Raw genomic sequence first — 4,542 nt, 5'->3', positions numbered from 1 at the left:
AAGATGAACCAGGCTCCATTTTTTCTCACCTGAACCTAATGTATCATTATCTAGCTGAGAAGCTGGTGAGAGCTACTTCTCCCTGAACCTCAGTTTCTTCATGTGCAAGATGCAGGTGAATCATCCTAAGATCTTCCTCAGCTCTGACAAACATCCTAGGAACCCACTCTAACTCCTCATTGCCATGCCTCCTCCAGTGCTCTTCACTCATGCTGTTTCCCCTTCTTCTCTTGGCTTCAGACTCTGGACATTAATGTGAAGGCCCCAGCCCTGATGACAAAGGCAGTGGTGCCAGAAATGGAGAAACGAGGGTACAGAGAGTGAGAGAGAGCCTGGGTGAGATGGGACCCCACACGGGCTGAGGGCAGTGGTCCACGCTGGGAAGACCATCAGCTCTCTTCTTTTTCCAGAGGCGGCTCAGTGGTGATCGTGGCCTCCATAGCAGCCTTCAGTCCATCTCCTGTAAGAACCCTTTGGTCTGCCCCTTCCATCCCATCCTCCACTCCATATCTTTCCAACCCTCATGTTACCCAAAGAAGTTTGTGTCCCCTTTTAGAATCACACCAAGTTCCTGCCCACAAAATAGATGCCTTGCCTCCACAAACCATAACCTAGGGGAGGTTTAGCCACAAGACAGTTTCCTAACTGTGCCCCTCCCTTACAGGAGATCCCTATTGAGCACTGTCTTTTGTGTCTAATAATGAGAATGAAGAATGACCTGGAAACTATGAGTCTAACCCATTGTTTTCTCTCTCCAGGGCCTCAGTCCTTACAGTGTCAGTAAAACAGCCTTACTGGGCCTCACAAAGACCCTGGCCATAGAGCTAGCCCCAAGGAACATTAGAGTGAACTGCCTAGCACCTGGACTTATCAAGACCAGCTTCAGCAGGATGGTGAGGAAGGGGAGCTCTGCATCCCACTGGAACCCCTTGAAAGGCATCCATCTTCTTGGACAGGGAAGCCCAGTACCTGATTCCTGAACTCTCAACCACTCCGTTCTCCTTCCCTTGGCTTTTCCATATTGCCTCTCTGTACCAGCTGCCCTCTCCAAGCCAGACTCCAATCACACCATTCCTAAGGCATAGGGTGGAGACTGAGGTATTCAGACTCTACTCACACTGTTTCCTCTCTCCTTACATGGATGAGAATTGGAGAGATGCAGCAAAATGCATCACTAGAACCTGAAACAAATGAAACACATGACGGCAGTGGGGAGAGCTGGGAGCTAGAAAAAAAAATAGGAAGTGAAAGAGGGAAGTCTCTCCATCCTTACTCTCTTGCCATGAGGACAGGCAGTTTCTTCCCTTTCTGTTCCTCACTTTCCTCCTCTTAAACCTTCTTCCTGCAGCTCTGCAAGGACAAGGAAAAAGAGGAAAGAATGAAAGAAATCCTGTAGATAAGAAGGTAAAACTGTCATGGGATCAAGAGCCCTAAGAGGCATGAAGATGGAAAGGTCTGGTCCCTAGCAGCCCACAGTCCGCTGTCTCAGTCCCACTGATAACACAGGCAGGCTCTCCTCTGCCTCACAGACCACAAATTCATAAACACTATCACTGCAGTGGCCTGAGCAAGAAGTCAGTTTCCCTTTCAAAAGGTAAACCCAGAGACATCGGGGTTTCAGCAGTGCAGAGCTCTGGGAGAAGTCCTGAGTTAAGGGACAAGTATAGATTCCTGAAAAAGTTGCAAGCTGAATCTGTACAAATGAAATCACTTTAAACACACCATTTACTGTCACACAGACTCCCTGATACTTTAGTGTGTGCACATGTGAAACCATTTTTTTGAAGTATGAAATAATTGCTCAGCATTTTACCTATATAACTTTGGATTTTGGTGTCCTAAGCCTCTAAAAAAAAACAGTGTGTTTCTATAGTATTTGAATATTATGGGTAATGGTTTTTTGTGAGTACAGTATGCTTATACTAAATTATAACAGCATATCCTCATGGTAACACTTTTTGATAGATGGAAAGCTTGTACACTGATCCCAAAAAGTCATCTGATAATTCTTGATTAAGCAAATTTCATTCCCTGTGTCCCAGGTGATGGGGCCAGACCTGTTTGATTTTTACTCCCTTCCTTTCTTCCCCTATTCCCCAGGTTAGGTGAGCCAGAGGATTGTGCTGGCATCGTGTCTTTCCTGCGCTCTGAAGATGCCAGCTACATCACTGGGGAGACAGTGGTGGTGGGTGGAGGAACCCCGTCCCGCCTTTGAGGACCCTGCGACAGCCCACGGGGCAGAGTTGGGCTTTAGCTCCTGGTGCTGTTCCTGCATTCATCCATTGGCCTTTCCCACCTCTGCTCACCTTACTGTTCAACTCATAAAATCAGTTCTGCTCTGTGAAAAGATGCAGCCTTCCCTGCAGTCAAGGTGGCGTTTCACTCGGGATTCCTGCTGTTGCTGTGGCCTTGGGTAAAGGCCTCCCCTGAGAACACAGGACAGGCCTGCTGACAAGGCTGAGTCTACCTTGGCAAAGACCAACAGATATTTTTTGCCTGGGCCACTGGAGAATTTGATGGGTGATGGGAGAGAAAGAACCTGGAGTGGAGGGAGCAGAGTTGCAAATTAACAACTTGTAATTTAGGGGCAAATAAAATGCAGATGACTGCAGGGCTTTGAATGGAATCCACGTGTTCATTTCTCAGTGTGGGGTGCTTAGCTGAGCAGAGAGCAGAAGTCTGGCCAGGCTGGATCTCTGGATCCCCCAGCCCTCCTCCCTGTCTCCAGGACCTGAGCATGATGTTCAGGAATGGAGGTGTCCGCAGAGTTGCCAACTGGAAGGAAGGTGGCACGGGAACTCCCAGGACGCCACGGAGATCCCCGAGGCAGGACCAGCCGGGCGAGAGTGGGGAAGGATGAACTCTAACACCTCCCTGCCCCTTGCCTCCCAGATCAGGCCACCTCCCCTCCCAGCAGTTCCCTCCCGAGTCAGCAAGGACAAGCTGGACGGGTCCTGAGCCGGTGGGGAATAGAGAAACGCCCTGCAAGGTACCCAGGTAGACAAACAAAAGAAATGGGTTCTGCCCACGGCCCGAGTATTGAGTAGACGGAAAGTGGGGACGCTGTATCCGCCCCAAGACACTGACACTAGGCGACGCACGCTGGGCCTCTGACGCCGGAGCTGGCGAGAGATGTCGGCGCCAGCGCGTGGGGTCTCAGCAGGCTAGGCAGCGCGGCCCGCATGCTCAGTCGGGCAGCTCTCCGGGCGGGCGTAGGAGCTGGAGCTCCAAGGCCCGGGGTGGGAGCGCTCACGCAACCGACCCTGTCTGGAGCGGGCTCGCCTCTGCTGCAGCGCTCAGCGCCCGGGATTTACTGAAACCGAGTCTAGCATGTGCCACCGCTCCCCAGCGGTGGGGATGTGGGATGTGGCGGGGGCTCCTGTGCAGCAGCCTCAGCAGCGGCGGTCGCCATGGCCAAGCCTACCTTGGAGCTCACCCGAGAGTTGTAAGGTAGGGGACTGCCCCGGTTTATGGGACGCCCAGTCGGGCAGCATCCCAAACCCAGCGCGTTCTTCCCGGCGGTGCACCCCAGCCCGGTGCCTCACACGCCGCCACCCCATGCATCCAGGCTCTAAGGCAGCCCCTGCATCCCAGTCCCGGCCCTTCGCTGTCCCTGGAGCATCCTCCGCTGGAGCTAGATCTTGACCAGTAAGGGGGAGAGGGCGGCGGGGAAACTGCATCACATAATGGGGCGGGTGGGGGGAGGGGCCTCCTCCATTGCTGAGGCTTGAGTAGGCGTTTCTATGATCACAGTGTAAACAAAGTGGCAGGGAAGCTCTAACTGGGCGGAGCCCACCGCAGCTCAGCAAGGCCTACCGCTTCTCTAGATTCCACCTCTGGGGACAGGGCATATCTGAACAAAAGGCAGCAGACAGCTCCTGCAGACTTCAGTGTCCCTGCCTGACAGCTCTAAAGACAGCAGTGGCTCTCCCAGCAGGACGTTGGAGCTCCAATAACAGACAGACTACTCCCTCAAGTAGGCCCATGACTCCCATGTAGCTTGACTGAAAAACACTGCCCAGTAGGGGTGGAGAGACACCTCATACAGGTGGGTGTGAATAAGGAGTGTAGAGAAGAGCTTAAATAACCTGATGGAGCTGAAAACCACAGTAGGAGAACTTTGCGAAGGATACACAAGCTTCAATAGCCCATTCAATCAAGTGGAAGAAAGAATATTAGTGATTAAAGATAAAATTAATGAAATAAAGCGAGAAGACAAGATTAGAGACAAAGAGAGGGAAAAAACATTCAAATTCAGGAAATGCAGAGAACACCACAAAGATACTCCTTGAGAAGAGCAACCCCAAGACACATAATTGTCAGATTCACCAAGGTTAAGGGCAGCCAGAGAAAAAGATTAGGTTACCAACAAAGGGAAGCCCATCAGACTAACAGCAGATCTCTCAGCAGAAACTCTACAAGCCAGAAGACAGTCATGACCAATATTCAACATTCTGAAAGAAAGGATTTTTCAAACTAGAATTTCATATCCAGCCAAACTAAGCTTCATAAGTGAAGGAGAAATAAAATCCTTTACAGACA

At 51.0% G+C, this 4,542-nt stretch overlaps 1 pseudogene; it reads left to right on the top strand.

The window, feature by feature from the left end:
- The window catches only part of LOC105546968, a 13,917-nt pseudogene extending 11,702 nt beyond the window's left edge, over positions 1-2,215 (top strand).
- Positions 2,216-4,542: the final 2,327 nt, after the last annotated feature.

Source organism: Mandrillus leucophaeus, unplaced genomic scaffold (assembly GCF_000951045.1).
Source record: "Mandrillus leucophaeus isolate KB7577 unplaced genomic scaffold, Mleu.le_1.0 Scaffold3768, whole genome shotgun sequence".
NCBI lineage: Eukaryota > Metazoa > Chordata > Mammalia > Primates > Cercopithecidae > Mandrillus > Mandrillus leucophaeus.
Note: the sequence above shows the minus strand (reverse complement) of the source record. Positions and strands in the feature narration are given on the sequence as shown.